Below are 18929 nucleotides of genomic sequence, written 5' to 3'. Positions count from 1 at the left end.
GAGTGGGAAAGAAACTTGGCTTGGAGTTACGTATTTGTGGACCGGAATAAATTGCACAGAGAAGAATAAAGAGTTAGTGGAATGCATAAGCGCTGATATTAGGGGTTTCGGGAATGGTGCTGAGATAGTCCTATTAGGTGACATGAATGCCCACATACAGGATTTAGATGGCTATACCGACAATAACGGGAAGTCAATGCTAGAGCTTTGCGAGCAACATAACCTCGTGATCGTGAATACAGGGCCTAAGTGTGAAGGACAGATCACGTGGGAAGTGGGAAACCGGCAATCAACCATTGATTACTGTCTGATGACAGAAGGAATTCATGATAAGTTGAGAGAAATGGTCATCGATGAGGAAGGGTTTAGCAGCATAGGGAGTGACCATAAACGCATCATTTTGAAAATGGGATATGTAGTTGGGAAAGAGAGCAACGAAAGCAAAATGGCCAGCCCAAATTTGAACGCTGAACAAATAGCAAATATAGTCACTAGAGTGGAGGAAGAAATTGGCAAGTCGCCAAGTAAGGGGTGGGAATATGGTGAGCTTCTAAGTGTAGTAACGACAGAAATACGGAAAGAGAAACAACACGTTCATTGGAAAGGAAAAAAGAAACCGAAAAGCTGGTGGAACAAGGAGATACGAGAAGCGATCGCCGAAAGACAGAAAGCATCTCGAGAGCACAGGCAGGCAAAGAAGGCGCAGTTGCCACAGGATGAAGTAACCGGTAAATGGGAAATATACCGGGAGAAAAAGTCTATGGTTCAAATACTGGTGCAAGCAAAATTAAAAGGTGAAAATGAAAGTTGGTTGTCAGAAATACGTGAGAAAAAGAAGGCCGCACCTAGAATATTTTGGAATCACATAAAATTATTAGGCAGGAAATCAACAACAATACAACAACATATCCTAGACGAAGATGAAAACAGACTGGAAGGAGAAGCAGCAATAAATTACATCCAAAAAGTAACAGCCGAATCTTTCCAAGGCAAGGACGAGGTTGTATTTGAAGAAAAAAAGAGCATGAAAGAGACCCAAGAGGGAAAGGAGCTAGTGCTTACAAATTTAAACTGGAAGAAAGCGGAAGAGAAAATTCCTAAGCGCACAGCCACAGGGCTAGACGAGGTTCCCGTTAGGCTGATAAATGAACTGGGACCAAAAAGTAAGGAAGCTCTCGTGAAAGCAGTTGAAAAAACTTTAAAAGATAGACGAATACCAGACAGTTGGCGACAAAGTAGAATGAATTTAATTTATAAAGGTAAGGGGGAGAAAGACAGAATTCACTCGTATAGACCGTTGACCATTACATCGGTAATATACAGGCTAGCAATGCAGGCAATCAAATTAAAGCTTCAAGCATGGGCAGAAAATAATGACATTTTGGGAGAGCTTCAGAATGGCTTTAGAATAGGTAGGCGTTTGGATGATAACTTGTTTGTTCTTACTCAGTGTATTGAAATATCAAAAGCAGAAAGCAGACCGTTGTATGTGGCCTTTTTGGACATTACAGGAGCATACGACAACGTAGACCGCAGCATCTTGTGGGATATTCTGGAAGGGGAAGGCTTAGGTAACGATTGTATACAGCTTTTCAGAGAGATTTACCTAGAAAATACTGTTTGCGTTGAATGGGAAGGGATGAGGAGCGCGGAGAAAGTTCATATCAACAAGGGACTGAGGCAGGGGTGCCCTTTATCCCCGCTGCTGTTTATGATGTACATGGTGAGGATGGAGAGGGCGCTAGAAGGAAGTAATATCGGGTTTAATCTCTCATACAAACAGGCAGGTACAGTAATAGAGCAGCAACTCCCAGGTTTATTTTATGCGGACGACATTGTGTTGCTCGCAAACAAGCAAAGTGATTTGCAACGTCTGGCTAATATCTGTGGACAGGAAGGCAACAATTTAGGTTTGAAATTTAGTGTTAGAAAATCAGGTGTTCTTGTATTCAATGAAAACAGTGAACAGACAGTGGAGATACAGGGCGGCCAAGAAATACCTCGGGTAACAGAATATAAATACCTTGGTATATGGATAAACGAAGGCAACGGATATATGGAAACACAGGAAAAAACCATAACAGTCAAGGGGAAGAGAAATGCAGCCATAATGAAGCACAGAGCGCTATGGGGATACAATAGGTACGAGGTCCTCCGAGGTATGTGGAAAGGGGTAATGGTTCCAGGACTTACTTTTGCAAATGCGGTTGTTTGCTTTAAATCAGGGGTACAATCAGGACTCGACGGGAACCAAAGGTCAGTGGGTCGCCTCGCATTGGGCGCTCACGGGAAGACTACAAATGAAGCTGTGCAAGGGGATATGGGCTGGACTAGTTTTGAAGTGAGGGAAGCTCGCAGTAAAATTGAGTATGAAGAACGGCTGAGGAATATGGAGGAAAGTAAATGGGCTGGGAGAGTGTTCAGGTATCTGTACAGGCAAAACATTGATTCACAGTGGAGGAAAAGAACTAGGAAGCTTACCAGCAAGTATGCGGCCTGTGGGGTGGGCAACACAGCAACAAAGAAGGTCAAGCGGAAAGTCAGAGAGGCTGAATTAATCTCATGGGTGGCGGCAATGGAAAAGAAACCTGCCATGAGTAACTACTTAAGGGGAAAAAACGAAATTAGGAAAGAAACCATTTATGATAACTCAAAGGGAAGCTCATTACTTTTCGAAGCGAGATCGGGATGCCTTAGAACACGCACGTATAAAGCGAGATATAAGAAGGAAGAAGAAGCATGTGCTTGCTGCGGTAAAGCTAGGGAAACGACGGAGCATATTTTATTAGAATGTGAAGACATCCATCCAGCGGTCGATTTAGGCACCACTGGCCTCCTTGAAGCCCTTGGGTTCAGCGGGAGCAGTGGTAAAGCAAACAGGTCCGCAATAGACATCAGTAAGAGGCGATTGGAGGATTGGTGGAAGAAAAGTAGGGAAACGACAAAGGACGGAGACGTACAAAAGCACAGTTCGCAATAGGGTATCAGAAAATTTGGACGTAGTAGTTCATAGTGTGTTTTTTTTTTCTCATTGGTTAACCTAGGTAGGATATTAGGCAGCATAGTAGCAAGAGCTTGGTGGCGCAAGCCACCGCCCCGTTCCAAAGGGGACGCTCATAACATCCATCCATCCATCCGTTAGGAGTGGCAGATGCACATGTGTAGTCAGCCGGCATTTTTCGAGTCGTGTTGTAAATGTTGTTAATTCGCCGTAAATATCTCTTGATTTGTACTCAAGGGTGGAGCAAGACCCCAAGGAAGAGAGATTGACGCATCGGGAGCGAAGAACAGAAACGATGGATGGTTACGCTGCTTGGGTCTCGGCACGTTCGAATTGGCAAAGTTCCGAATTTGTTGCTGTGTTGTGTACGCTTGTGCGCTCGTTATTTGCCGTCATCGCGCGGAGATATTTGCGCTGGATGTCTTTCACTTCGTGTACAAAACTCTGCTCGCTGCGGCATCGAAGAAGTTGTCCTGTGTTTGGGTGCACGTATGCGCTTGGACACGGATAGCCTGCTTGCTCTCAACGGGTGTTCAACAGTCTACGCGCGCTCGTAACTTGCTCATGAGGTAAGCCCATTTTAATCTTATTTGGTTTGCATAACGTAGGTGTTAAAATGATGTGTGGTAAGCCGGTGTCGCGAACAGAAATATTGTTTCAAAAGACCACTATGCAACGTCTTAGGGCAAAAATCACGCATGAATGGGGAAAGGGATCAACTTATCTTTTCAGATCGATTCCAGTCGTAGCGCGATTGGCTCGAACGCAATTTCCGTGAGGTACTTCTAACCTTTTGTTCACTCGCGTTAAAAGCGTAGAATAAAACTGCGTTCAGTTGAGCTCTTGTATTGACGCTTGTATTGGCTTGAGAGCATACTGTATCCGATACAAGAACTTCTGTTAAAATACGGAAATAAACGTTCGAGCGTTCGAGGCAATAGCAGTCGCTCACTACCTGTGATCGTCTTGCTTGGGTGCACGTTTTAATTGTGACCAGAAAAAAACGTCTTGCTGCACCGTTTGCGGTGCAGCAAGACGTGTTCCTTCGAATGATGTCTGGGCAGTCAAGGCATTCGTGCCACTAAGCAAGCAGTAAACGGGGTATCAGTGCGAAAAAATTTGGACATACAAGAGAAGCGAATGGTATCATCATAGACTCTTTTATTTGACGAATAATTCAGTTGTATTACTAAAGCGGTGAGCTGATATACATGGAAGTCAGATTGTATTGATACTCAGCAAAAACAAGGTAACGTATCATTACTAATCAATCCTTTTCTTTTACTGAAAGGCAAGATGCTGTTGTGCTTGAGCTGAGAAGAGGTCTGCTGCCTGCAATGGGTCCATCTCTCTCAAGTTATTGCAGTATTATAGCTCTCAAGGTGAGTGGATTTTTTTTTCTCATAGCTATTTGCCACCTGAATCATGACCGTTTACTTAGCTGTGTAGGTGATCACTGTTAGTGACATTGGAGTGCTGGTGGACCAGCACTCCTTTATGATTGCAACGCATATGACAGAGTGCAGCTGTGGCAGTATGCAAAGGTGTTAATCTATAAGCCAAATTAGGTTCTTTGAGGTAATATGTTAATATATTGATGACATTGGATTGTGGTCTAGCAGGCAAAAATGCTAAACAAGAAATTTTAATTTGCACTTGGTAAGATGTGCAAGCAATTCAGGCTGTTATACATGAAATGAGACATTTGTAGATGTCTTCTACAGTGCTGCAGTCCTGAATTGCTTCAGAGTTGAGTGATACCACTATAATTTCTCTGTAGAGCATGCAGCACAGTTTAGCATTGGGGGAGGCTGGCATCAACAGGCGTCTACTTACTGTGAAGTTCAAATGAGGTGTTACTGTTAGGGTGACTATATATAATTTATGGTTTAATTCTAGTCTTGTGTCAGGCAGACATAGTTTACCCATTTGGTTAAACAATAGAGATGTAATGTCTATGTATACAAGTATTACCCATTCATTTATGCCATTTAGACAATGGCAGAAATGCGTGGGTAATACTTGTGTACATAGACAATACATCACTATTGTTTAACCAAGCGGTGCCCCTGCATGCTAAATTTTACAGGGCTATTATTAAGTAATGTCAGCTTTTGTTGTAACATTAAGGCACCTTTTATATTATTACAGATTACCACCATTGTGCACCATCATAGTGTCATATTTACACGAAATGTATTTGACTTTGCTATAAAACCTTGCACAGCGGTGCATCATGAAATTTTTTTTTATAGTTTCTGGCCTGAGAATGCACTTCACGTTATATTCTTGTTTGCAACAAGACTATAATGCAGGTTTCTCTCCTTATGTTTTGTGGCACTTCAAACTGCTGCGAGCTAAACCACTGGGCAGCAATACTGGATACGCTACTGCGTGTGGAGCTGTCTTCAAACACACACAAGGAATACATCATTGCTTTTTTAGCACAAAACAACGGACACAAGAAAGACGACAGAACAAGGCGCTACTCTCAACTGACATCACTTTATTGCGTCCCTCCTTTGTAGACAGCAGAATCTAGAAGAACATTTGCTGTGAACACCATGTGCAGGAACCACCAACATCTGATCAAAAAAGCACACTCATGCGACAGAATAAAAAAAAACATATTGAGCACTTTACAAGGTTAAAGAAAGCACACTAATGCACTGTGACCCCGATGACTGTATGAAGAAAACTTCCGATAACTCTCTGGCGGTGGTATCGCGGCTCTTTTTTCAAAATCGTAGCATCACGAAACATTGCGAACCTAAGCGATCCATACCAACAGGCACAGGTTCCCATTTGGCTCAACATTGTAAAATATGGAAGTGCAAAGCCATGTTTCGTGATACTACGATTTTGAAAAAGTGCTGTGATACCACCGCCTGAGAGTTATCGGAGGCTTTCTTCATACAGTCATTGGGGTCACAGTGCATTAGTGTGCCTTCTTTAACCTTGTGCAGTGCTCAATATGGTTTTTTGGATCCCGTCGCATGAGTACGCTCTTGTGATTGGTTGTTGGGGGTCTCTGCACATGGTGCTCACTGCGGATGTTCTTCTAGATTCTACTATTTATAAAGGAGCGACGCAATAAAGTGATGTCAGTTGAGTGTAGTGCCTTGTGCTGGTCGTCTTTCTTGTCTCCATTGTTTTGCGCTTAACAAAGTATTTATGGATTCACACCAACTAGTCCGCCAACACGTTGTGTTGCGGGCACTTCTGCAGTACTGTCTGTCCAATAACCATGGTGGCATGGAAGCGCCGTCCACTTCTATGCGTTGCTTTCTGTTTCATTGTGGCATCACATCACATTATAATCATAATGTGTATGTACTTTTTCCAAGAGACCCATATTCCTATCCTTGTGTTATATTTGCTGTCGCATTATTTATGTGCAAATGACCAGTGCTCCAAGCTCCATTTTATCTCAAAGTAAACTACTGGTACCTAAACAGTTCTGTATATCAGAAAACCAAAGCTGAACTGCCGAACAGTACCAAGCGGCAGCCTTAGTGCAGTGTCAAGTAGTCAGATTTTATTGGTCATACAGAGGTACACAGGATAGCTCTTTATTACTTGCTGAATAATTAAGCTGTGTGAAAACTGAGTATTTATGTAGCTTCAACCACATGCTATTGGTCATTGCTCCTGCCCTCATCAAATGTAGAAGATTATCACGGCATTTCCTATTCTCTTTTTCCTTAATACAGTGGGATTACTGCATGCATAAGTAGGAAACGGATCACATAGGCAATCAAAAGCCAACATTGTGTAAACTTGGAACATTGATTGTACAGTTTGATGACCCAGAATAAGTAGAAATACACCATAAATGATTGACAATTAACTTTTACTTGACACAGGGCTAAAGCATACAGTAAGCATACTGTATGCTCATATGGTGTCACATCAATTTAAATTTTAGTGTAGCTTTACAGTGTACGCTTCTATTGTTGCATTCTGTCAGAGGAATTGTAATGTTTCGCGTGTATAGCAACTAGACTGTCTATATACAGAAAATGTGTGAACTGTATTTTTTAATGATTTGATAGAATGTGTAGCACAATAAAGCCATACAATCAACGCACAGTGATGTGACTTTGTCTGCACATGTTGCAGGTTAAAAAAAAGTATGGTGGAAGCTGTTGCCAAGGTTCCGACCAGAAAAGACAGCCAGTATAAAAGGGTCCACGCCACTGATCTCTACTACAGGGGATGAACAGCACATCGAGCGCCCTCGACTGAAGCCGGCCTTGTCCCGGAAGTTGGTGCTTGACAACTTTGCGGCAGCACTTTGTTGCACGGGTGTGTAGCATTTGTTCCCCTAACATGCCTGCCTGATGTGCCATAAACTACCCGAGCAGTGTTTCGAGGTGTCCAGAATTTTTCCATTGTAGTGTCTACAGTGTCGCTAACATAAGTGGCGTGTAATGGAAACACTGGTAAATCAGAAAAAACTTGATGTAAGAGAACACTATCGTATACGGGTTCAGATTGTCATAAAAGTGCTTACCAGACATGTAGAGACCTCCTAAAATGTGAAAAACCACAAAGAAAAGTTTTTCGGCAGCAATATTATCTGATCGCACGCACTAGTTAGTCCACCATATGCCCTGCTTCCAGGACAAGCGACTGCGTGACATCGCATTTCCACTGGCTTCACCTGCATCCGGTGCGGTGTGCTGCATCCAGCGAAACATGTTAGAAATCAGTGGTGCACAGTGTTTTCTGTCCCCTTTCTCGACGCCTACTGAACACATGTTAAACTGTTTCCAAAGCAGACAAACAGAGGGAAAGGGTTCTGAACACATTGCATTTTAAAGTGGCTGGTAGTGGGTAACGCAAGTACTGTGGCATAGTAGATTTGCACCAGGCAACCTGGGTGCCCAAAAGGGCTGCTGTTTACTTGCAAATGGCCAACATATTGTGAGCATGTTGAAGTTCTTTTTTTATTCTCATCGCTTATTTAGCTAACGGAGACAGCTTTCACAACTGAAGAAGCCTTGGAAGCATGAAACACTTCACAAAACCAGCTTCAATATATCGTATCTGCATCACAATTTCATTGCTGCATGAGTGAACCCTCTGGTTAACGTGTAAGAGAGTTCATGATGTTTGCCATGCATTATCCACTTTATTTACAGGTCAACTCTATCTTGAGATTTAAGCTGATGTTGTGTTTAGAGAAATTATGGCCGAGAGCCAGCTTTTGAGAATACAGATTGAGCTTGACAGATTAAACGCCAGAACAAGTCGTTGAGGATTTCAGATCAAGAATCTTCAAAGGCCAGTTCATTTAGTGGTGTTAATATTCTGCTCGAAGTTGTTGATTGTTACGTTCATATGGTGCCCAAGCATTGCGGTAACAACTTCACTTGGAGTACATAGCAAGGATGTATTCGATGTAAGCTGCTGGCTTTTTTTCTGTGTTTTCAAAAACTGGTTTCTTGTTCAGTTTAAATTTTCAAATTTTGCATTGTTTATTAGGTGTTGTGTCTTGTTTCCTTTTCCTGCAGCTTCTTAGTTAAACATCTGAATAGTGAACACAACTTGACCTTTTGCTTGACTGTCTAGATTGCATGCCCTCGATGCAAAACAATTTCACTTCAAAACTGCTTGTACCATACTGAAAGAATAACTTGAAGCAGCCATAGCCACCAATAACACGCAAGAGATGATTATGAAAATTTTAATATTGTTTTTTGATCTACAGGGTGTCTTAACTATCATGCACCAAGATTTAGAAATATGTAAATGCGATGTAACTAGACAAAATGAAGGTAATGTTTGCCATCGCCTGGAGATACTCTGATTATATTGTGCATTCTGCCTAATTACATAATTCTTAATTAGTTATTAAATATCTCAAATAATTAAATGAAATGTGTCAATGAAAAGTTGTAGAGCAATATGAAAGCCTCCTGATACACTTTTTTGTTACTGTTACTCATTGTGTGCTACATAAAAGTGTTTTTCCAAGGAATAAGCCTGCGAATACACATAAAGTGTCTTGAGTGGCCAGTAATGTGTCAGTTTTGTGGTGCAAAGCCACGAATACAACTTAAATGGGTTCTTTTAAGAAAAAGACTTAGCTCAGCAAATTATCTTTCTTTGTGCAGCCTGTGGAGACAAGGTTTCTTAGACATGGCCGTGGCCCTCAAGGAAGATGCCGAGGCCACAGGCAGTTCCTCCAGTGACCGTGAAAAGGTCCCCTGGGGCACAAGTCTGGTTTGGCACCCCTACCTTTCTCCTGCAGCTTTTCTGTCTACTTAGCTAACCAGGTGGGTCAATGATGGCAAAGGGAAAAAAGAATCAACAGCATCAAACGCAGAACTTGCTCAAGCTCAATGCATTTTTGGTGTGAAGTTTTTTCCTTATCATTTATCAAAAAAACGGGTAATAAGTATATGATATGGGCTCCATACGGACACCTCTTTCCCACAGAGAATTAGCAGTAAAAAAAGCAGCTTATGAAGGCTTGAATATTAGCTAGGATGATGTGGCATAGATAGGATAATGATTATGAATGTTTCTAATGAAGGCAGTGGTAGTAGAGTGAATAATCAGAGTTTATATATAGATTGAAAGACATTTCGTTCCAATGCCAGAATTTTAAGTTATCCCAAATAATTCTTGCATTTTATAGTCTTCATTTTATAGTTCTTGATGCTTGCTTCTTGCTGACATCATTCTTATGCTGCATAATTCACCTGTTATAAATTCCCTATTTCCCCCATTCAAGCAACTTTACATTCATCATAAGAAACCTCGTAGATGAGTTCCAGAAACTTGCTGATGAGATTAGGGGGCGGCATGTACCCCAGGCTGAGATATGCATTCAAGAGCCTCATATCTTGCACATGTTAGAAATACTCCTGCTAAGCAAGTTCTTGGTGTCATACAAGGTTATTTGCGAATACGAATTTGCCTAAATTTAGAAAACAGTCAATATAAAACATGTCAAGCGATATCGCTGACGATACACACACATTCCAACTGAACTAAATACAAATAAATATAGCACCAAATGCAGAATCATTGGCATGATGCCATTCTTTCAGTGGAATAAAATCTGTCCTGCATTGTAAATCTGGAATCCTTTAAAATCCAGACTACTAAATACTTATGAGGGTTGTAGCGTAAAATATGCATGTATTTATTCCTCGTTTCTTTACTTTAGGACCCGATAATGCTTAAACAGCAGTGAAAGAACTGAGATCACAGTACCTAATACTTTATATTGCTCCAGAAATCCGTTTCTCTGCCGATCGCAGCATTCGACACTAACAAGAAGGCACATAACACTTAGGGTGGTGCTATTCACTTTGATTGTTTGGGAACGAAACCCATAATGTACATGTTATGGCCCTACGTGTCATTACGTTTGAACAACAAAAAGGTAGGGGGTTTGCATTTTGCAAAACTGCATGGAGGTTTTCACTGTGTGCAATTAAAATTAGGAACCTTCCCAGCTCATACTAAATGCATTCTCCAAAGCTTTAGGTTATACAGGTGCACTACTTTGCACAGAACACACTCTTTTTCCTCGTCACAGCTCACACTCTTAGGCAGAGTTACACCCTTTGAAGTGCCCCTTCTTCCACACAACAATAATTGTCATCTGCCTTTATGCATTTTCTTTCTTTAACGCTGTGAGCCCTGTGCTTTCCAGTAATGAACAGCATGCGCGTTATCAGCATGATAGCATTCCCGACAACAAAGTAGCGGGCGAGGCGTCTTCAAGAAAGGAAACGCATCAAGGCAAATAACGATTATTGTTGTGTGGCAGAAGGGGCACTCCAAAGGGTGTAACCTTGCCTAAGAGTGCAGGTGGTGATTCAGATTCTTCAAAGGTGTTTCATTGTATGGGATGGCACATCGCGCTTCACTTATTTGCAGAATATTGCATTCCAATTGTGTCATATGAGATAAATCTATTAGAGAGCTTTAGCTTGCCCTAAATTTATTACAGCTGTGTACTGGTAAACTGGCCGCAGCTTGCAGTGCTTGTGGAAAAACAATTGTAACTGCCATATTATATGTAACTGCTAGTGCACAGGCATCGGCAGCAGCAATGGTTAGGGTACACTTGTTTCTTCTATTCTGGGGTATGCATCCTCCACCAGAAAGTAGTTTTTTTCGTCTTCCTCTTCTACCAAATTGGAATGTGAAATGGGGTGTAATTTGTAGGATATACTCTTGCATAAACTTCATGAGCATTTATTCTTGTCTGTGCCACAGATCGTTGTTGCTACCACTGTAAAAGCAGGGTGCCTGTTTACAGCACCCATAGGGAACAATCTGTGAATCTTTAACGAACAGTAAGGATAATGAATAATCGAATAATTTTTAGTAATTTTCAACAAATTTAGCACTCTTTGCTTTCCACTACGGTGTTTTTCAAACTATAATATTGGCACAAGGTTTGAGTGCAGGATGTCATTTTGTGTGAAAGGGTACACTTGTGCGCATAACACCTCATCGTCGACATTCTGCTGCACAGAATGTCATTAGCTTTCGTATGCATTGGTCACTATCTCACAAACCGGTTGCTCCTTTGTTAGTTGGAATGTAGCATTTATGTAAAGCACATTTGATGTTCTAACAAAAAGCATTGTGCCCTCTTATCCCCTAATTCTCCTCACTTGATGCCTAGTGTTGTAATAGCATGGTTGACACCATGAGAGTCAGTGTGGTGAATAATTGTCTGGTGGAGTAGGGGGTGTACGTTAACTTAAGCAACTTTTCCAGACGACTTGAATCAGTATTGTGGAATGCTGGTTTTTTTTTTCAATCACTGTTACCAAGTTTCACTTTGGTTGTGGCAACAAGTATAATGTAGTTCGCTAGCACTCCTGCCAACACATATAATGTGCAGGCATCTGTGTTGAAAAAAAGACCAGCTAATGGTTTGCCAGGAGCTAAGGTCCATTTAGACCATTAAATTTTGAACTTACACCGGTGGAAATAACTGGTGAATGAAAGCACACCCAGGAGAACTGAAGCAAGACTGCGAGTCGGCCTAGTTGGAACAAATTCATCTTGAAACTTATTGTGCGCAACAAACAGGGACGAAGAATAGAAGAAACACAAGGACGAGCGCTTAACATTGTGTTTCTTCTATTCTTCGTCCCTGTTTGTTGCGCACAATAAGTTTCAAGATGAGCAGGAGAACTGACCATAATATTTTCTTTCATTATAACACCGCTGAAGCTTTGAACTGCATTTGAACTGGCTTGTTTAAAAAATGACCCATTTCCTTGTTCAAGTAAGACAAAGGTTCCACAGGCAGACAGAAACTTGAAGCCGTCAACAGCAGCATGAATATAAACAGCACTCGACGTTTTGCAATCTTGCACCTGGTTATATTATCCATCCCATTTTTTTCCACAGGCTGTTCAATACTGTTTTATGGTCATATCCAGTTTAATTTTAATGTCCCTATTTTTTAATATTTGGTTAATATATATTTTCTTCATCGGCTTTCAACAAAATATATATTCATAATGTGCCTTCATTTGCCATTTGCAGTGATCTTAACCAGATGCGTCTTGATACAAAATTTATTTTCCTTAATTCTTCGTTTTCCTTTTCCAAAAGTGCAAACTGTTTATCTTGATACCTATTTTGTCTTCTGGGAACATTGGTTCTACTGGATTAATGACTACATACATGTGTACATCGTTTTCTGTTTTGGTCACCCCTACTCTTGGCAAGTACTGACAGCATTGCTCATACCCGCTCGATCACAATCACCACTGCTAAGCACACCCTTCCTTCCTTTATTTTAACACTTTGGCTTCTCTTGACCTATTATATGCACCAGTTACTTCTCCCCCAATGAGGCTAGGGGCCAGTGAGATATGCACAATCCCACAACACAGCCAAGGAAAACATTTGCTACCCTAATGACAAGCACCTATGTCGAAATGTTGGCTACAGCAACATCCCTTGTGCCAACAATGTTGATCTACTTACATGTTTTTCTAACACAGAAGTTACTGCTTTGTCATGTTCTGTGATTAAACTTTTTTGCCGCTTTCTTTAGGATGGATATTCACGAATACTATTTGTTTCTCCTAACAGCAGCAAGTTTATCCTTGCAAGTGTTTGGAGTCAAGAACAACTTTCACCAGGAAGAAGTGCAAGACGAGTGATTGAAGAAAATAAAGTTGCTTCTGTGATCTAAGAACTTGAGGACTGAAATGTTGCACCTTTTTGTATATATGCTATGCAGTGCATTCATATCACCAAGTGCAAAGTGTTTTATCTCTGCAGCCATGTCAGTGTGTTGGCAAGACAATTTTCTCAATGGTGACCTGCTGCTTTGACTATGAGCTGCCTTCATGACATTTGCATTAAAGGAGATGTACTATCGTGGACAAAAGTACCCTGGAAGTGCGAGCGTTGACCAAATTGCATTTCTGCTCAAGACCGCTGAAAACAGTGGGTCACGTATGCACATTCCGAACGCAGATGGTGGCACGGCTGATCCCAGCAAATAGCACACCAATGAAATTCGGTCGACTCTCACACGTCCTGGGCAATTTTGTGCCCGATGGCACATTCTTCGAATGGATATGCTCTGCAAGATGAAATACGGGAAGCACCTGTACTTTAACGGATATAGTACAGATTTAGTATACGGAGTCTTTCGTTTTCTGAATACGGCAAGCACCTGTTTTTTAACGGTTATAGCACAGATTCAGCATACGGTGTGTTCCGTTTTCTGAATACGAGAAGCACCATACTTTAACGGTTATAGTACAGATTCAGAATACAGAGTCTTCCGTTTTCTAGATACAGAAGCACTCGTATCTTGTATTACGGTCTCTTTTTTTACAGTTGTCCGTTCTACGGAAATGACCGTTCTTAATTTACGGAAGAGTGTTCGGTCACAAATTACCAGCAAATTTTCTGTAAAGTAAGGCAAATTTTTTTGCAGTGTAGAGAGGTTTAGAATTACGCAAAATGATAGTTTTAGTACAGCGCAAGGTCCTTGCGCTAGGTTTAGCTTGTGGCGCTACGCTAGACCTAAGGTGCACTTCAGAGCTATTGCCTTGAAATAAGGGAAGCTAGCGGAATACTGTGCTATAAAGGCAAATGGTTGCGCTGCCGCCTAAAGTGTGAAGTTGCATGCTTAAGTCCCCTTCTGCCAAGTGTCTGAAGTGATTATTCGTGTGTATAAAATGTTCGCCTAAGGTATTGTTTGTCAAAAAGCACGCACCGCACCAACAAGTCGTTGCTCTTCCGAGATATCCTGATCATCAAACGTCTGTTCTGGTCCCAGGTATGCGAAATACATTATACGAGTGTGGTTGCATTCCCTTTAGACTTGTGCCAAAATGCTTCCACAGTAAGACATAAGTGACCACTCGTAGCTGGTTCTGAGAACCATTCCTGATTTTCCGGCGCTGGAAGAGCCGAAAAATCAGAGTATGCATAACAGAGTACGCTACAATAGCTCTTCTCCGAGGTACTGGGCGACCAGCGACTGTCACAACTCCTTCACCGGTTGCGTCAGTTTTTGGGTGGCCACTCCACAAGCAAGAGCCACCTTCAAATTTTGCGGGAGCTTTTCCAGTAACGATTCCCACAGTCCGCCCGCATGTTAGTAGCGAGTTGCGTCCAGATTAACCTCGATCGGCTAGCTGCACTCTCTGACCGCATATGCGTCTGCACGTCTTTGGCACAGCTACCTATCGCAGCTGCGGGAGCCTCAGAGCCAAGAGACCGACTCCCACCCCTGGAGGAAACAGTTGATCACCTTACCAGTGTACTGACCAAGCTGACGACTAGCAGCAACATTGACGACCAACTTCGGCGCAAACATTAGGCTTCACAATCTCACAGTGCACCTAGAGACTCACCACGACAGTTCTGCTGGTACCAGCGCCGCTTTCGCGAACAAGCAAGTCGCTGCAGTCAGCCCTGTTCATGGACGAGAAAAGCACCGGCCAGTCGCTAAAGGCGGCATGCGACGTCGGCCCTCGCGCAAGCCGCCTATTCTACGTAGTCGACCGCATCAACGGCACCCGCCTCCTCGTCGACGCCATAGCCGAGCTGTCTGTCGTTTCCACCACGGCCGCATATCGCTAACGCGGCAACTCCACACCCAAGCTCCACGCAGTAAACAACACAACCATCGCATCGAATGGGCGCCGATCAATAACGCTAGACATCAGACTCCGCTGCTTCCCCAGATGGGTGTTTGTGATCACTGTCGTCAGCTTTGCTATATTTAGAGCGCCTTTCCTGCGGCATTTAAACCTAGGTGTGAGTGATCGCGATCAGTACCTAAAGGCTAATGTCACATCCCTCGATGCACTTGGCCTACAATACAACCTCACCTCATCTGGCATGCGTACGTTTCGGTCGGTCTCAACGTACTACAGCATACTTGCTGAGTACCCGCTACTCACGAAGTGCCGAAACGATGCGCTGCCGGTGAAACTTAAGATGACGCATCATATCGCCACCGCCGGCCCACCTGCCGCCGCCCGATCACTGAGGCTCGCTGGACGGAGGTTGGAAGTCGCCCGCCATGAGTTGGAACACACATTTCAGCTGTGCGTTATTCGTCCTTAATCCAGCAATTGGTCTTCACCTACGCATCTCGTTCCGAAGCAGGACAGCGGTGACTAGCGGCCCTGTGGTGATTACCCAGCCTTGAATATCGTCGCTACTCCGGATCAATATCCTTTTCCCCAAATACATGACACCGGCGCTCATATCGCCGGGACCAAAATGTACAGGAAGATCCATTTGATGAGAGCATAATAACAAATTCCTGTCGAACCCAGCGACATGGCGAAGACAGGAATCTTTACTGCATTTAGTCTATTTGAGTTAGTCCGTATTCCTTATGCTTTGAAGAATGCCGCACAAACTTTTCAAAGGCTCACAGACGAGGTTACACGTGGACTCCCGTTCATTTTCGTCCACCTTGACGACATTCTCGATGCATGTCCCACCGACGAAGAGCAGTTTTGCCTTCTACTTATTTTAACACGACCCAGTCTTAAAGCCCCAGAAATGCATTTTCGGAGTTGAAGCCCTGGATTTTCTCTGCCATCGCATTTCACTCCAAGGTATCAAGTCACTGGAATCACGATTGCGGGCAATCTAGGAATTCCCCTCTCCAACCTCGTTTCGAGAGTTGCGAGAGTTTCCGGGGCTCATAAATTTTCACAGGTGACTCATACCATCCTGCGCGCAAGTTGCTCAGCTGCTTACTGACCTGCTGCATCGTGACTCCAAAATAACCGCCTACCTTTCACTTATCCTCAAAGCACAAGCACTCCTTCCAGGAACCCAAACGCAGTTGGCGACTGCAGTGTTGCTGATTCATCCGTTGCCCAACACGCCAACTTGCCTTATAGTAGACGCGTCGACCACGGCAATGGGTGCAGTACTGCAGCAGCACGCTGGCACGGACTGTAGGATGCTGGGCTTCTTCTCAAAGCGCCTCAAACCTGTAGAAGCTCGCTACAGCATCTTCGGGTGGAAAATCTTGGTAATCTATAGCAATGTTAAGCATTTCTGTTTTGTCCTTGAAGGCTGTAGGTTTTAAATTCGAATCGACCGCAACCCGTTAACCTTCGTTTTAAAGATCGACACTTCCTTGTACTCATAACGTAAGCTATGCAATTTTCTTTTATCTCTGAATTTTCTAGAGACATCTGCCATATCTCTGCGCCCTAAAATCAGGCAGCTGACGCATTGTCGCAGATCAGTGCTGGGCCGGCTGGCCCAGTGGATTTCTAAGGTCTAGACTAAATGAACTGTGGTTGTAAGGATTCTGTCGGAGATCACACTGTCTCCGTTTGGCGAAAGTAGGAAAGCCGCTTCAACCTCTCTTTCAGCCACTATGTATTCAGATCTAGCTACTCCAACTAACCCACCAACGCTGATTTCACAACTGCAACGCCGATTTCACAGCCAGTTCCCGTGGAGATAGCAGAGCCTACTGATGCTGATCCTATGCCTAATTTAGCGACGCCCGTCACCCGGCTTGAGCAACACCTTCACACTCTCACCACATTACTCGAGCTACCGATTGTGCATCCGGCCTCTACTGAGGATCGTCTTACACGCCTTCAAGTTTGTAGTGACAGTTGCAACACTGACGGACACTGCAGCCAAACTCGTATCTCATCAACTAAAACGGGGGCGCCGCCTTCCTTTAGCGGGATGCGGATCAATTGCATCCCGGTAGGTTAGCCCAAGTTGTAGTGATGGCGAAGTGTCATTCGCCGGTGCCTGCCACGCCAAGCGCCTATTCAGAAGTAGCGGTGTGGCAGTGGATTAGCCGTAGCTTGGGGAAAAAGTGTGGCAGCGCCATACAGTATCTTCAAACACACTTTTCTCCACTAGACATCATATTTATTCAGGAACCCCGCCCCCTTCATAGTCTACCTGGATATGTAGTATATGCTGCATATATAGAAATCACAATTAGGACCACCTTGTGTCCACGCTAGTCAGGCGTGCACATGCGGTGGTCGACTTTTCATTGGATAACCAACGTATTCTACATGTCCTGCTTGAGCTTCCCGCCTACGCCCGCAAGCGCAGAACGCAGCCTCTCCACCTGCTTAATGTCTATAGCCGCCCCCAAGAACGCCATGCACATTTCGGCACATAGCATGAAGCAGCATGGCGTAAGGATCGAGGCACACTTATTGCGGATCATTTCAACGCCCTTTATACCACTTGCTGATAGCCTCATGGCATATCCAAACGCTCCAAGCTCTACACTTTGATCCAGCAGCACAATCTGACTTACTGATTCGTCGGCACCAACTCGTTTTGGCACAAGCATTTCTCGAGGCATGTGCGAAGATCTTGCCCTTTATTAACGCACGATAAAGCGAAAACGCACGTGCGGCAACGATGGGGAACCAATCACAACGTCCATCGGAGATACTTCACTGTGGCCTTCTTACTTAATTTTTGTTTTGATAAAGTATCGCTCTAAAACACAAAGAACTATCACGAAAGCAGTTTCTAAGTTGCTTTTTTTTTCTTACCGAAGCAAACTGACGCCAAGAATAATTCAGTACTCTGCTAGGTACTCGAAAATGCGAAAATCGCAGCCGCCGCCCTGGGTGCATGTGAAGCGATAATGCAAAGTTCGCATTTGCGGAAATCGTAGCTGCGTAAAAGGCAATGTAAAATCGCACCACGGGGAGCGGGCTTAACAGAAGACAATGCCACGTAGATCTACTTGATTTTGCGGTGGCCTTCACCACGTCACTCGCGTCAAATTCGGTCACTGGGAAAATTCGCACGAACCCGGCCTGCGTCGCCTGAGTGAATGGCTAGGCATTGGGCTTCTGTGTGCGAGGGCGAGGGTTAGATTACCGATTCCTGCGGCGGCATCACGGTGGCCGAATGTAAGAACGCTTTAAGAAAGATCGATAATGGGCCAAATTGGTTGTCAGATGCACTCGCATTGCCGGCGCTAAGAATACAAATAGAAACATCGACTTTTTTTCGTTCCTGTAGTCCTTGTGTTGTCTGCAACACAACAAAAACGCTCATGTAAGGTGGTTCGGGTACATGAGAAAGAACCGCATGTGGCCAAAAGTATTCTCCAGCCTGAATCAGCAGCGCCGCTAAAAGCCCACTTTGCAGTTGCGTGATGCTGTAGCTTACAGCTTAGTATATAATGAGTTTTAATGAAAAAGCGTTATATGTCCAATGAAGTAGAAAATCCGGCATGATCAAGCGATGTTACCAAAAATTACCGGCGACGTAAACAGTAAAATGACGTAAAACATTGATTGGATGGACGGCAATGTTCGCGGGGAGGTTCCTGTTAGCAGGAGAAATTGAGAGCTCTGAAAAGAAAAGGAATTGCTTATTTCCGAAACGAAATTCCGGTGCGAGTAATGCCGTGTTCCCGACTCCGACATTTCAC

The 18929-nt window shown here is 43.5% G+C and overlaps 1 long non-coding RNA gene across 1 annotated transcript; it reads left to right on the top strand.

Moving 5' to 3' along the window:
• Positions 1 to 4298: 4298 nt before the first annotated feature.
• On the top strand, positions 4299 to 13285 carry LOC135916733 (uncharacterized). Its single transcript, XR_010569042.2, has 4 exons — positions 4299 to 4383; positions 7124 to 7309; positions 9124 to 9285; positions 13091 to 13285. It is a non-coding gene; the product is annotated as an uncharacterized lncRNA (long non-coding RNA).
• The last annotated feature ends 5644 nt before the right edge of the window (positions 13286 to 18929 follow it).

The sequence above is a fragment of the Dermacentor albipictus genome, chromosome 4, assembly GCF_038994185.2.
Source record: "Dermacentor albipictus isolate Rhodes 1998 colony chromosome 4, USDA_Dalb.pri_finalv2, whole genome shotgun sequence".
Classification (NCBI taxonomy): domain Eukaryota; kingdom Metazoa; phylum Arthropoda; class Arachnida; order Ixodida; family Ixodidae; genus Dermacentor; species Dermacentor albipictus.
This window is presented reverse-complemented; position numbering and strand designations above follow the sequence as displayed.